Consider the following 16,897-nt stretch of genomic DNA (forward strand, 5'->3'; position numbering starts at 1 on the left):
ATGACATCTACAAACACGCCACACTCGCAAGGCAAACTCCGCGCCGTCATGACGTCACACACGTACGTCACGGGTCAAAGCCGACGCGTGGGATCGGACGCTTCTGTCGACCCCCCTCCGATTATATTAGTGAATTATATAAGAAAACTTTTGTGGTTATTGTTGAACGCTTTTGCGAACCTTTGGCCGACTTAGTGATAAACAATTGTTATGTTTTCTTCTAAATTTTGATTAAAATAACCTCATGGCTGGCAGACAGCTATGGTGGTGAAGGGACATTCTTTATTTACATCATTCCACATGGAATGAGCAAGAGCTGCACACGCAATGCAAATAGAGCAAAACATACATTCAGATTACTTTTATTGTTGTCATTGTCAGCAGCAATGGGAAGTAAATCAGTGGGGATTGTGGATAGAGCAACAGTTGGCTCTCGCCTTCCCGTGCATCGTACTGCAGCTGAGAAAGCTGTGCGGTGCCTAAAAATCAGTCATTATAGTGGGCACATAGGTGTCAAAAAAGAACAGCAGTTGGCTGACTCTTAGTCACTGCCACAATCACAGTTACTTTAATCAAGGCGTAGTGTGGTTGTGAAAAAATCAGTTCATGCTGAAATTTGATCTGCAATATCAATACAAGACAGAAATATAAATTTTGTGTAAACTTTTCATCCTTAACTAGGATTTAACAAAGTTACGTATTATGGTCTGAAGATATTTGAGAAGCTCCCATCTAACATAAAACAAGAAATTAGCTATCTCAGGAAATTCAAAGGAAAATTTAAAAAATACATCAGTAGTGACTCCTTCCATTGATTATCTTAGTGCAAGGATTTCATTCCTTCTTTAGATGGATGGCAGGTAGTGTGTTGTAAACTGTCCTATGTAATTACATATGTAGGTTACTGTTTTTTCTAAAAAATACTTGATTAATGAACTAAATATCAAGTTTCTTATAAGACATCCTGAAGGTACCTAATGTGACTGAAGTAGCAGCAGCTTTCTTTCTAATTCACTAGAACACATTTAACTGGTATAAAAAGAACTAGCATCAAGCAGTACTGTGATAGTTTCTTGTTAATATAGTGTACAGCTTAAGTAATGTTTGGTTGTCTTTTGTTAATGTTTACCTTCACTTACTCCCTGTAGGTTCACCTCCTTGGTGGTAGAGTAGAAGAAATTTCTAATCATTTTCACCTTCTTGGTGGGATGTACAGAATATGATGTATGAGTAGAATAAATTTCTATTCTTCTGAAATTGTGATGGTTTCTTTATGTCAAGAAATGTTAGTAAATGTATATAATGTGAAGGTGATATTAGAACGCTTAATGCCTTGAACACGTACCTATATAATGAGTGTCGGTAAATGGTAGCATCACTATCTTCAGCTGTCCAGTTGCAGTGTGAATGCAATACATGATCAGATTAGCTGATTAAATGTGCCACCATTTAACAACTTAATATGTAGTCAAATTTGGGAGTTTGATTTGCACCTAATTGGCCACAGAGTGGTGTATTCTACATACAAAATTCATATTGCTGATCAGTACATAGATAATTCTCTTCTAATTTGACATGTCGTGATGTTATTCTAATTTGTCATCTAATGATGTTATTCTACGTACGTTTGTTCTTTCCATTACTGCCAGGTTCTATCTTAAAATATGCAATAATTCATTCAATATATCTTTGATGTATTTTCAGAAACACATTGCAAATCCAGTACCACAAAGAGTGACTACAGGATTGCACAACCAAACGTTCTCTGCCACCACCCTATATTTTCTGGGATGGTTACTAGGGATAGGCAACACCCAGTACCCATGATCATTATTTTTATTTTCCATCTGTGCAAAATTAATGTGTCTGGTAATATACAGGGTTATTACAAATGATTGAAGCGATTTCACAGCTCTACAATTACTTTATTATTTGAGATATTTTCACAATGCTTTGCACACACATACAAAAATGTTCGATATGTGCCCCTTTAGTGATTCGGCAGACATCAAGCCGATAATCAAGTTCCTCCCACACTCGGCGCAGCATGTCCCCATTAATTAGTTCGAAAGCATCGTTGATGCGAGCTCGCAGTTCTGGCACGTTTCTTGGTAGAGGAGGTTTAAACACTGAATCTTTCACATAAACCCACAGAAAGAAATCGCATGGTGTTAAGTCAGGAGAGCGTGGAGGCCATGACATGAATTGCTGATCATGATCTCCACCACGACCGATCCATCGATTTTCCAATCTCCTGTTTAAGAAATGCCGAACATCATGATGTAAGTGCGGTGGAGCACCATCCTGTTGAAAGATTAAGTCGGCGCTGTCGGTCTCCAGTTGTGGCATGAGCCAATTTTCCAGCATGTCCAGATACACGTGTCCTGTAACGTTTTTTTCGCAGAAGAAAAAGGGCCCATAAACTTTAAACCGTGAGATTGCACAAAACATGTTAACTTTTGGTGAATTGCGAATTTGCTGCACGAATGCGTGAGGATTCTCTACCGCCCGGATTCGCACATTGTGTCTGTTCACTTCACCATTATGAAAAAATGTTGCTTCATCACTGAAAACAAGTTTCGCACTGAACGCATCCTCTTCCATGAGCTGTTGCAACCGCGGCGAAAACTCAAAGCGTTTGACTTTGTCATCGGGTGTCAAGGCTTGTAGCAATTGTAAACGGTGAGGCTTCTGCTTTAGCCTTTTCCGTGAGATTTTCCAAACCGTCGGCTGTGGTAGGTTTAGCTCCCTGCTTGCTTTATTCGTCGACTTCCACGGGCTATGCGTGAAACTTGCCCGCACGCGTTCAACCGTTTCTTCGCTCACTGCAGGCCGACCGGTTGATTTCCCCTTACAGAGGCATCCAGAAGCTTTAAACTGCGCATACCATCGCCGAATGGAGTTAGCAGTTGGTGGATCTTTGTTGAACTTCGTCCTGAAGTGTCGTTGCGCTGTTATGACTGACTGATGTGAGTGCATTTCAAGCACGACATACGCTTTCTCGGCTCCTGTCGCCATTTTGTCTCACTGCTCCTCGAGCGCTCTGGCGGCAGAAACCTGAAGTGTGACTTCAGCCCAACAAAACTTTGAGTGTTTCTAAGTATCTGTAGTGTGTCATGACCATATGTCAATGAATGGAGCTACAGTGAATTTATGAAATCGCTTCAATCATTTGTAATAGCCCTGTATTAATAATGTTATATCACTGTCTGTAGTAGTATCATAGATACACTTTAAGAAAATGAAATGGCTTACATTCCACTGTGAAAACCCATGTCATAAAATGTTTATTGATGTGGATGACATGTGTATCTCTTGTGTTGGAGTTACTGTTGCAGTGAATGTGATTTTTTAGTATGACATGTTAAAAACAACAGTAGTAAAATAAATTTGTTTATTGCAAAAGGAGTTACCGGTATGTCTTTTACATATGTTGTATCGTCCCATCTTATAAATGTGTTGTTCACAATCCCTGCTCCCGTCCCCACCCACAGAAAGTAATTACAGAATCAAGAATCTGTGTTGTGATTGGTTCAGCATGGAATGTTGTTATAATATATTAAATTATTCAAAATTTGTTTGCTTACTGTGAACTATTAGACATCAGCTGTATTAGGTATATTAGTGACATGTGAAAATTTGTGCCGGAGTGCAACTTGAACCTCATCAAAGATTCACTGTGTATATGTTTAAAATAAGGTATAATGAGCTAATTGTAGCACATTCGGCCAGTGATACACAGCTTCTTATGTGGCATGTGTTCAGTTCTTTTTCTTTGATTCATTCCACGCATCACCTCTCCTCTGCTTGTAACTTCAGATTGATCAGTCTGTGAGAGTACATAATGGGCTATGAAAATGAACACTTATTTACAACAGTTCCTACTAGATAAGCTCAGTTTGGTTTGACCTTCTGGATGTGACATGATCTCGAATAAAACAAGTTGAAGTAGTAACAGTTATGACCAGTGCTTGATTTATAAAAAAGAAGAGGTACCAGTACTTTGGCTTGTCAGAGGTATCAGTATGGCATACCATCACAAATCGAGCGCTGGTTATAACAACCAAAGCAGTTGTTTGGTTTGAAGTAGTGGTGCCAGTAACTGCACCTGGATTGCTTTGTCTTGTTAGAGCAAAGAAAAATGAAGGTTTATGTTCGACAGCTTTATGAAATGGATAGTTGCTACCCATCATATAGTGGAGTCGCTGATTCGCAGACAGGCACAACAAAAATACTGTCAAACACAGCTTTCAGCTAAACAGGTCTTCATTACACTTAAACAGCACACAACACAACACACAAACACAACATGCGCAGACATGGCCACAGTCTCTGGCTGCCAAGGCAAGACTTTGAGCATCTTGCACTGCTGCTCACATTCTGGCCTTGGCAGCCAGACTCTGTGGTAAGGTATGTGTGTTTGTGTTTATGCACACTGCCACTGCCACTCAAAGAAACTGATAAACAAAACTGGTCTTACGAATTTTTGTGTGGTGCAAGGGGGGGGGGGGCGGGGGAGGGCAGGGAGAAGGGTTGGAGGCACAGGGGAAGGTTTGCACTGCTCACATGCAAAAATCTATCTTAGTATGTGTTAATTAAGAAATCCCAACCTAATAATGGATCTGCCACTATAGATTTAGCATTGCGTTAACATACCAGAATTAAACAATAATTTGAAAGTGATGAATGAAATCAAAATATTTTGTGATTGGCTCTGTATAGGATCTGAACCCTGTCACATTCATCTTTTTTTGTTGTAATATATTTGGTTACACTGATGCAAAACTTCAGAAAGAATACACGAGAGGAAAGCTCCATAAAACAAGATTGATAGAAAAAAGTAAGTTAACTGTTAAGTATTTCAAAAGTGATCACCATAGCTGTGAATACATTTATGCCCCTGTGAGACTATATGGTCAATCACTTCATGGAAAAATGTTTGCGGTGTTGTACGAACTCTTGGTGTGAACCAAACGAATGACCAAGAATGTTTCTTTAGGGCTCCAAAAATATGGAAATCACATAAGGAAAGATTGGGACTGTATGGAGGTTGTGTGAAAGCTTCCCAGACAAAACTCTGCATCATAGTTTAAGCAACCTGCCAGTAAAATGCCTGCCAAGACTGTATAGAGTAGGTTGTAGAAGTTTTGCTGGGAAACACATATTCTCCATAAAGTCCCAATCTCTCTCCATGTGATTTCCATATTTTTAAAGTGCTGAAGAAAGGCATTCATGGCTGTCCCTTTGCTTCAGATAAAGAGGTGTGTGTCTGACAACATTTTTCCACAAAGGCGTTGACCATTGTAAGGCAATTACAGTGGAATAAATGTGTTAACAACTATGGCAAGTACTTCAGTATTAATGAGTAGATTACTTACATTTTTCCACATTTTTCATATTTGACTGCCCTTGTATGCCACACTCTTAAGTTTGCTTTTGTAGCTCTGTGTACTACATACACAAGTACTCTATTATTATTTTACAGCATTTTTTTTAATGCCATGTTCCCTTCATGATCTTGCAGCTGTGTGCTGGGTTAAAGCTATCACAAATTTGGTAGGTTTTCATAATGTAGCTAAATTTATCTGCAGTGCTAAAGCAATCAACAGTAACTTCAGAAACACTGATTGACATGCATGCACCATTTTGGATTTGAGAACTGTAGACTCACTTTTTTAAGGTGGGGACAGTATAATACATACTTCCATTGTAGAGATGAGGAACTTGAAACTTGGAAAGTTGGAGTAACTGCATTTGCTATAAATCTACTCCTTAGATAACTTTCTTATTTCTTTTTTTATCTTCTGCTGGTTGTAGATGTACCACATTTACACAAAGCACCAAAATTCTTATTTAAGTGATGTTTCAGTAAAATTCATTATCTGTCAGTTTAACTGAGTTCTGCTAATGTAAACATTGTATGTGTTCTTTTAAGAGAAATCTGTAATTTGTTTTATTCAGAAGCCATATGCTCAGGAACATATTGTGAGCTAACAATTGTTTATTTCCAGAATGACATAAATTATTTGAAAGCCCTCATTTCACTCTATCAGTAAACATTTTATTATTTGTGAAAATTAATTAACTAAAATGTCATTCATAATTAAATTTCCACACCCAGAAAATAATATTATTATTTGGACCTTTAAGTATGTTTATAAAATCATAGATGTAGTTATAATTTTCTTGCTGTAATTATTCTGAACTAGAAAATAGCTTTGGTTATCAGAGTAATTTGACAATTAAGAAATGGAGGAAACTACTATCCTGTTAAATTTACAAGAGGCTTTGTAAATTCCCACGGCAGTGTGCATGATATGAGTAAAATAATCCACCAAACTTTTCAGATAAACCAAATTATTAGTTGCTTCCCAATATTGTGATTGCCACTAATTTCAAAAATGTTCTCTTACTATAGCAATAGGAATTTAGGTTCTAGTAATTGTTACAGTAACTTCTCCATGGCAGAGTCACGATTAGCTATTTTCATCTTAATATCTCAATGTAAAAATCCATATCTACTCCACATTTCAATGTCAGAGTCACTAATATGAGCAGATCTTACTGTTACAGTCACTCAGTGTGATTATTTAATGAACTTGTTTGAAAAATCTGTCTGTAGTCATCCACATAACTTCTCTGTGTTAAAGTGTTAGTAAAGCTTCAGCGACTTAGTTCTTTCAAATGCTGTTTTCTGAAGGTTTACTTTTTTGTAGACTAGGATGACGACTTTGCCATGGAAAGAACCCACCACTGAGAGTTCATCAATTGTAGTAGCTGACTTGGTCTATTTGAACTATAAAAATAGCTATACCAAAAGTTAATCTTCATCATTGTGTGTTTTGGCACTAATAAATGTGAAGTAATGACAAGTTTAAATCAATGATATCATGCCCATCACTGAACTAGACTACATCTTCAACCACTTTCAGATAATGATACTTCAAAAGTTTAGCAGTATAAAAGAATACCAGCAATATAACCAGGTCAGTAATGTTACATAGTGTGTTTAGCTTTTCACCATGGAACTGTAGAGTCCCTAATGATGATGAAAAGCTTCCTAATGATGCACTAAACATAAAATGTGGCTATCTATACAACTAAGAATGAGAGGAGTGCACACTAAAACAAGGATTTTGTAAGCAACTTCCTTTCCAACTGGTGAAACCAGTTGCCCAAAATTGCAATACTAAATGCTACACTGTACAGTCAAAGTGTTAATATGCACATCTTACAATGAAATTATGGAGTAGTCTACATACTAAAACAATGAATTTGTTGAGGCGATGAATCCATAAACAATTAACACATACCGAGTATAGGAAACCTTGGCTAAATAGTGTTATACTGATGATGGCTAAATGGAATATTATAAAAAAGTACATGATACCTTTCACTGCATATGCGTAACTTTCTGGATTAAAATTATCTTTCACAGATGAATAATATTGAATTCAGGTTGTGTAAATCACCAAAATTTTAATTAATTCGGGGATAAGCATTATAGCTCTTGGTTCAAACATAATTCCTTCCTTTTGACAAAATGGTAGCATGTTGTAATAATAGATTTTCTTTGGGTTAGTACACACAGTAACAGAACACTGCTGTTGTAAATTAGAGCAGCAACGCTTGCATCAGATCTACATCTGCGAAGGTGTTATCCAGCATAAATATTTTGTTATGCGTACCGAAGACAAAGAGCTACAAAAAAAGTACCGGGTTAAGTAGGTATAATCTTGTGTAGGAAGGACCTCATGTCAGGACATGATACAAGAAAACATAAAAAGACGTATTTACTTCCACAGTTACTTTTAATTTTCCGTGTACCATTAAGATTAATCAAAAATGTGTAATAAGATACCTGATCACAATACCATTACTTCAGACAAACAAAAACTTATGAATAAACACAAGTGGTAGAACAGCCTGCCAAGATATTTTAAGAGCAGTAACTGAAATCCACCCCCATGAACCATGGACCTTGCTGTTGGTGGGGAGGCTTGCATGCCTCAACGATACAGATAGCTGTACCGTAGGTGCAACCACAATGGAGGGGTATCTGTTGAGAGGCCAGACGAACGTGTGGTTCCTGAAGAAGGGCAGCAGCCGTTTCAATAGTTGCAGGGGCAACAGTCTGGGTGATTGACTGATCTGGCCTTGTAACACTAACCAAAATGGCCTTGCTGTTCTGGTACTGCGAACGGCTGAAAGCAAGGCGAAACTACAGCAGTAATTTTTCCCAAGGGCATGCAGCTTTACTGTATGATTAAATGATGATGGCGTCCTTTTGGGTAAAATATTCCGGAGGTAAAATAGCCCACTATTCAGATCTCCAGGCGGGGACTACTCAGCAGGACGTCGTTATCAGGAGAAAGAAAACTGGCGTTCTAGGGATCGGAGCAAGGAATGTCAGATCCCTTAATCGGGCAGGTAGGTTAGAAAATTTATAAAGGGAAATGGATAGGTAAAAGTTAGATATAGTGGGAATTAGTGAACTTTGGTGGCAGGAGGGACAAGACTTTTGGTCAGGCGAATACAGGATCATAAATACAAAATCAAATAGGGGTAATGCAGGAGTAGCTTCAGTAATGAATAGGAAAATAGGAGTGCAGGTAAGCTACTACAAACAGCATAGTGAACTCATTATTGTGGCCAAGATAGACATGAAGCCCATGCCTACAGCAGTAGTACAAGTTTAAATGCCAACTAGCTCTGCAGATGATGAAGAAAATCTCCCTAGTGTCCTATCTGTCTCACATCAGTGTTCAGCAAACCTTGACCTCGAAAAGGCCTACGACCGTGTCTGGCATCCCGGTCTCCTGTTTAAACTCCAAACCTACGCCGATCCTGTCAACTACATCCGACTGATGACCTCCTTCCTCTCCCACCGCCCCTCCTACGTTACCATCCATAATCCCAATTCCCGCACCATCTGCCCCTGTGCCGGTGTGCCCCAGGGTTCTGTCCTCTCCCCTCTCCTCTACCTCCTGTACATGGCAGATATGCCCCAACCCCCTTCCAGTACACCTCTTGCAATATGACGATGACACAACATTCCTCGCCCTCACTCCTACCCACCAACGGTCCCAAAGCCTTCTCCAGAATCACCTTGTCCTTTTTGCCGCATGGTGTAACCAGTGGCTCCTGAAAATCAATCCCTCCGAGCCCCAGGCAATCATCATAGGTCATACCACTCGCTCCTTCTGGCTCCTGGATATCTCCCTTACCATCTGCGCCCGTCCTTTCCACCTCAACCCCATCCTCGCCTACCTTGGCCTCACCATTGACCGTCACCTCACTTGGATCCCTCATCTCCACTCCATCCAATCCAAGGCCCACAACTGCCACCCACTCATCAAACTCCTCTCTGGCCGGACATGGGGGTTGCACCCCTCTACCATCCTCCACACCTACAAATCCTTAATCCGTCCCATCCTCTGTTATGCCAGTCCCGCCTGGATATCTGCTCCCACCAAATTCTATAAGTCCCTCCAGATCCTTGAGTGTCATGCAATCCCCCTTGCCTTCTGTATATGCCTCCCATCCCCCATGTGGATCCTCTATGACCTCATTCCTTTCCCCCATCTTCTCCTATTCCTCAAACATATCCGCATACTCTACACCTCCCGCCGCCTAGATCCCCCTCACCCCCTGGTTGCTCCTCTCCTCTCCCATCCCCGCCCCCTGCCACCTCTCCACTGTTGTGTCACCCTACCCTCCATCTCTACACCCTTCATCTCCTTTCCCAAGGTGGCTTCCATCAACTCCCCCTCCCTGATGATGCCCTCTCTCTCTCCATTTATCCCTCCTATCAACTCTGATCCTCACCCCCTCCTTACCTCCGTCCTTTTCCTGGGCTCCCCTTCCATCCTCTTTTTTCCCCACCTACCATCTCTCTGCCTGCCTTCCCTCCCCTGAGTCCTCTTGTATTTCCATTCTCTACCTTTTCCCATTCCCTGTCGCGTCTGCCCTGCCCCTCCCCCCCTTATGTGTCCTCTACCTCCTTTGGTACCTCCCCCTTTCGTTTTTCCTCTCCTCCCTCCTAGTTTTACCCCCCCCCCCATCTGTCCAGCCCCCCCATCAGCCCTCGGCTATGGTGTGTCATCTTTGTGCCGACATTTTAGTGCAATGTTTACAGTGAGTTCAAATGGTTCAAATGGATCTGAGCACTATGGGACTCAACTGCTGTGGTCATCAGTGCCCTAGAACTTAGAACTACTTAAACCTAACTAACCTAAGGACATCGCACACATCCATGCCCAAGGCAGGATTCGAACCTGCAACCGTAGCAGTCGCACGGTTCCAGACTGCGCGCCTAGAACCGCGAGACCACCGCGGCCGGCTTACAGTGAGTGTTCAGTGTTGTGTGTCTTTTCCGAAGCGTTGCGAACAGACGTCATACTGTCGCAGGGTGTGATTTTTATATCTCTTGCGAACAGAAACCAGACTGTGGCCGTGTTTTTTAATTGTCTGTTTACTATGTTACCTGTCTGCTTCCTGTGTATCTAATTGGCTTTGCCAACCGTTTGCTTTATGTTTTAGCTTTCCACAATTTTCCACCGTTTTACAATTTAAGTCACCGTTTTATCCCCTGCTTTTATTGTTTCTTATCTTCTTCTTACGTTTTAAAAAGTCTGTAGGCTGCAGAGCAGCGTACTAAGCTGCTGCCAGCCCGCCCCCTTAGGGCGCAATCGAGATTCAATAAAGGAAAAAAAAAGAAATGGAAGTGGCAGACGCTAGCGGTAGACATGGCGTTATGGATATGGAGTTCACCATAAGAATAAACCTGGTGTAAAAAAACACAATCGCGATGATAGGTCAGAAGCACTAGCAGACGTACACTGGTGTTATTACGTTCTTGGAAGTAGGTCCTACTTATGTATTAGCTACATTAAATAAAACAGTATGATGTTCAAATCTATTAAGAGCCACCAACCTTTTTCTTAATAACGCTTTAGCTACGAATTTTAATTTAATTTCAAAAATGCTCGTCCGCAGCTCGTGGTCCTGCGGTAGCGATCTCGCTTCCCACGCCCGGGTTCCCGGGTTCGATTCCCGGCGGGGTCAGGGATTTTCTCTGCCTCGTGATGACTGGGTGTTTTGTGACGTCCGTAGGTTAGTTAGGTTTAAGTAGTTCTATGTTCTAGGGGACTGATGACCATGGCCGTTAAGTCACATAGTGCTCAGAGCCGTGTGAACCAGCCAAAAATGCTCTACAGTCACAGCCTCTTTATTGTTGAGCTCTGATTGTCGCGCTGTTAATACGCGGAATGAAAATACCTGAGGCTGCAGACTGTTCCATAGTGAAACAGGGTTAAAAAGAGGGCCGAAAAATAGATTATTCTTAATGTTTTTCATAAATTTACAGAGGTAATCGGCTTTGAACTTTTCTGAGGGACTGTGTTAGACACAGTGCAGTTACGCATCAAAACTGCAGGTTTCGCTGAATCGGTAGCCCGCTGTGGGCGTTTGTTCCCTGGTTGCAATTTCCCCATAGTCATTTTTTTTCTCATTCAATTTGAAATAGCTACATCTCGTAATTGTAGAACTCATCATAATTTTTTATGAATAATGTACGAATTCTTGTTTCTACTTACATATTACTTGCGAAATTCTCGTTTTTATTGGGTATATAAATTCTGAATTATCGATTTTTATGAATGACTGCTAACAAAAGTTGCTTAAATTATGAAAACATAAGAATATAAGTTTTAAGACAAAAATGAAAAACCAAACACTTTTTATTTGAATTATCTTCATCGTTTTATACCACAGAAGTAGATAAGCCTCGTAGAAACATGAAAAACAATTCTTTTCACAGCATCGAGCATGGCATACAGATTCTGGATTTTTACATTTGCCACTGTACCATTACAATACGAACTCAGCAGAACTGATCTGCTGCCAAATGAAGGGAATTGGCCCAAGAAATAACAAGACTTGCCAACTGCCAGACGTAGACTACTGGTACAAACGCACGCAGCTTTTTCACACGTCACGCAGTACGCTGGCGGGATACAGAACGGCTCGTCAAAAAAGAAGAAGAGAAAATGGGGCGGCTGGTTGGCATCGTGTATTCTGATGTCGACAGGGTCGTTATCAACGTAGCAGGTGACACTTCCAGAACTGAAATGTATTTCTCCGACTCCGATAACGCAGGAGCTAAGAGATCACCAGATGACTGACTGTAATAAATACATTAGTGGCTTCAGTGTTCAACAGTACGATGAAATCCCTGCAGTATGCTTTTACATTATACACAGCTCGCTATGTTTAAGTTGGAAATTTTCATCACTCTTGTTTGTAATTAGAACACCATGTCAGGCGACAACAATTGCATTTCATGCTTGTCGTCTGGTGACTGAAGAAGTGAGCGGTAGTGGTGGAGTTTCTCCAAATATAGTTTCATTCTCTTTAAAAATTAAATGACATTCGAAGCTATCTTGTTTCTTTCCTCGTCTCGTTTTACATCTGAGCTGCAACTGTTCACATCATTGCAGGTAAGTTGGACCGCTGGCTGGCCAGTGCTGTCCAAGTTTGATGCTCCGGTATAGCTGTTGTCCCGCATTATCGCTCCGTCTGTGTGCGTGTAACACAGCACAAAACGTATCCTTATGATCTTACTTGACTGTACTGGTCTCAGATTGGTTTCCGCTCCACGTGAAACGAAATCCAATTATATTGAAGCAAACATACAAGAATACATGACGTAATGGTTACATCAGTTTTATTCTTATGATGAACAGATTATAATTACGCTGTGCTGTCTTCCAGCATCGTCATTATATGAAACCGGCGAATGCATTGATAGACAACATTCTTTGGGGGCAAACGACCAATCTGAATACTACACGGTTCGCGTTATAACATTGCCCCGATTTGAGAGAAAAACATAGATAAAAATAATCTCAGGGACGTATGAATTAGAATGTGATTGATTAAACTGCGAATGACCGCTAACAGTGTTCGGTCATGACCCCCAAACAATCCCAGAAACAACTTCTCTCCAATACAGCCCGAAACTGCACTAAGAAATCCATACTAAACTCATGTGTAACGTGAACAGCAGGGAAAGGGATCTTCAAATGAAACACGGCTACTTAAGATGAAATTGATATAATTATTTCACAAAAGCACACATGTGACACTACACAGCTTATCTCGGTACCGCAGGACAAAAGGGAGAGGGGAAAACAAGTCGCCTTCCGCTTTTTTTTTATATCGTTAGACAAACAAGCGTACCTACTACATTTTGTTTCAACATTTTAAATCAAAGATACTTCTTTACAAAATAATTCATAAATAACTAGAAATACGTCATCTCATTAGTACATCGTTTCTTTCAATTATATACAAATTTATTTTTATATGCAAAATTATTTACGATATTTTCTGGCGATAATTAAAACTAGGGCTACTTCTTTATACATTTATAACGTAACATTTCAGCACGCTATCTGAACGTTCGTGAAGGGATGTGGCGGGACCGCATGTGATGACCAGTTATGAAAGAAAATGTAGCACTATGGATGTTCGGACATACGGCCGCCTACATTGTTGAGGACAGCGATGCTACATCCTTCGAATATCTGTCCTACGTTGAAGGGGAATATTTTCGGTTGGCGCGGGTGACAATCATCGGAAAACATTTGGCAACATGCTGCATATCATGACCATGGAATCCGCGCAAGTACTCTCGACTGCTGCACTTAAGCCATAACCGACACGCTATAGAAGAATTCCGTACAATGCTATAGCCTGTTCATGTGGGTGATAAAGGTGCGAGACTAGTTGTAGAAGTGGGCATCACGGGGGAAACAAGCACATGGATCAAAGGCACTTCATTAAAGTAGAAAAAAAATCAAACGTGACATATGCTTAAATTCATGTGTCATCCTGACGATGACGATGGGGGCTATCGTCGAAAGCTCGCGATTTTATCCCGTATTGATGCGGCAAGAAAACCGAGAATGTTTTACATATAAATGCCGTCACAAAAGACTTGTTTCTCATGATGATTAAATGCAGTCCGCTATTTATCTTCAACTAAGGAATTTTGTTACTTACCAAGTCAGAAGAACGACGAAATCCTATCTATTTCCTCATTTTCATATCATTATTTTAAAAAATTGGGCAGTTGGCAAAAGGCTGCCCAAGCACTTCATATGTGTATATGGGAGAATTTATTTAATTAGTAGTTACTTTATTATATAGAGTGGTGTGAAACATGCAGATACATTTTACACTGCGACAGGGGAAAAAGAAGAAAAAGGTGCACCACAAACAACTTGTGCATATTGGTCAAAAATTGAAATGAATGCAGATATCGACAGAAAATGCAAAATTGTAAACTTTGGTGGTCGATGAATGAATGTGTGACGCTGCAGAGCAATTTCAACGCGCAACTAGCGAAGTTAGTAAATGAGGGACATGTCGGCAGGAAAAAATACAATCTTTACGAATTTCATTCTGTGTACTCTTCTGGACAGCAACTATGCCTGGCAGACAGGTACGTAGACACTATATGCAGATTTCATCATTTGGGAGACTTGTTGGGCTAAAAGAAGGCAGTTGGAGTAATAGACGAATCACTCGACATCTGAGGGGGAGTGATGCCACTATTTTCCTATGTCAGCAGGAATGGGTAAACAGTGGCCAAACATAGCATCAAGAAGGAAGTGCTTGACCTCGGGAGATGACAGAACGTGAGGTCGGGACAGTCATCAGAGAGACACTCAGAGAGCCGGATTCATCATTATTGTCGAGCTGACGTGCAACTGGTACTTCATTTACTGCAGGGACCATTAACAGGCGGCTCACAGAAAGGGGCTGTGTTCACGTCGCCCCTGTACAGCATCAAGCTCGTATTCAGTGGTGTCAGGCACATTCGGCCTGGAATCCCATTGAGTCAAGTAGAATTGTCTTCAGTGATGAGTCCCACTTCGAACTGAGCCCCGAATACCAACGAACACTTGCCTGGAGATGCTGCAGACAGTGATGGGATATCAAACAGACAGTCCCGCCATATGGGAGGACAATCAGGTGTTATCGTCTGGGGTGCTACTACATTTCCCAGTAAGACCTCTTTAGTTGACTTCTGTGGAACACTTACAGTGCAGCGGTATGTCGACGATATTCTATGCCCCGTTTTGTTGCCCCACCATGGCATGGTCATACTTTTCAGCAGGATAACGCCCGACGGCAAACGACGAGAGTTTCTACTGCTTTCCATGCCCCACCTTGACCAGCAAGGTCGCCAGAGCTCTGTCAACGTTTCGAGCTTTATTAGCAGGGCCCTTCTGTCGGTATGGTGTATTGATGATCTAACACGCCAGTTCCACATAATTTGGAAAGTCATTCGTCAGTAAGACATCCAACAACTCAATCAACCTATGACAAGTCGAATAACTGCTTGCATAAGGGGCAGAGGTGGACCGTCGAATCATTGGCTTGCTCAGTTTACAGAGCTCTTTCTCTTGAATAAATCATCTGCTTTTCCTGAAATTTAATCATTTGTTTGTCTGTATATGTACATTACATCCACCGATATCCATCCCATTCTAATTCCTTCGTGGTATGTCGTTGTTTTTGTCTCAGAGTGTACACTAAATTAAGAGCAAAAACAAAAAAAAGTGTCAACTTTTCTGTGGTGAATAACGCCACAGTGTTCTACAGCAAAATGCTATTCGAGAGCAGAGCGCAGTAGTACGTTTCTCTTAATTACAAAAAGTGATACAAATTCGGAATTACGCAAAATATGGCTACATCGAATTGGAACGAAAGATACATTTTTCGAACGAGTCTACTAGACTACATGAAGTAAATATATATTTCCCTCATAGTGGATTACTTAACATAGAAATCGTATGTAAAATTATGTGGGAAAAGAAGTAAGTGTTTTTTTTGTAGTGCATCTAGCAACGTGATGGATTTCAGATGTAAACTTCACAAAACTAATCCACACCAGTGCAAAATAAATTTTTTTTTCTTCGTCCTGTCTCCGATTAATACTGCTGTCTTGTGAAGTTTATGTTATTCATAATAGAGTTGTGTAAGGGTTTTAAATTCTAAATCACATTACATTTTTATATGTAGTTTCATATCTTAGCATACTTTTACACCTGATCAGTTTCAGATGAAGCTGGGGGGTGTTATTAATAAACTATATTTCATGCCTGAGGCACTGGCGTAGTTACAGAGTTCGGCAGCAAGCACGGTGTTTTAACTTGACAGACACAATCTCTCCTCCCGCCCCCCTCGACAACCCCACAAAAAGCTGAACAAGTACTTCTGGGAGAGGTAGGGACAAATTTTTCGGAACAAGTGTTTAAGTAAACAAAATATAGTGTTTACAATTTTGTAAACAGTTATTATGAATGGATAGGAATATGTAAAACTCATTCTTGTAAATAACATAGTTTTAACTAGTTATTGATGAATCAGTACAAATAACAAGTGATCTTCTTATTGGTGGGTAAGTTCAATATGTAATTTAGAGTTATTGTAACTTCTTATGTCGCAAATTTTTTATTGCTCCATCAGAATCGATATCTTTAGCACCACTATTTTGCATCGACAAAATTGTCATACTACACTGTGGTGACAAAAGTCATGGGATATCCCCTAATATCATCACCTTGCACAGAGCCTTGTTGACAACTTGAGTCCATGGCTTTGTGGGGTCTGCACCACACTCGAACCCGCGGCACTGTCATAACGGATACTTTCGTCGTCCGTCCCACACTGATTTCTTTTATTATTCCACGCAGTGTATCTTTCTGTTAGTACTGACAGCTCTACACAAACTCGCCAGCTCTCGGTCGTTACGTGAGGCCGTCAGCCACTGCGTTGTGCGTGATGAGGAGAACGCCTGAAACTCGATATTTTCGGCACAATC

The sequence above is a fragment of the Schistocerca serialis genome, chromosome 11, assembly GCF_023864345.2.
Source record: "Schistocerca serialis cubense isolate TAMUIC-IGC-003099 chromosome 11, iqSchSeri2.2, whole genome shotgun sequence".
NCBI lineage: Eukaryota > Metazoa > Arthropoda > Insecta > Orthoptera > Acrididae > Schistocerca > Schistocerca serialis.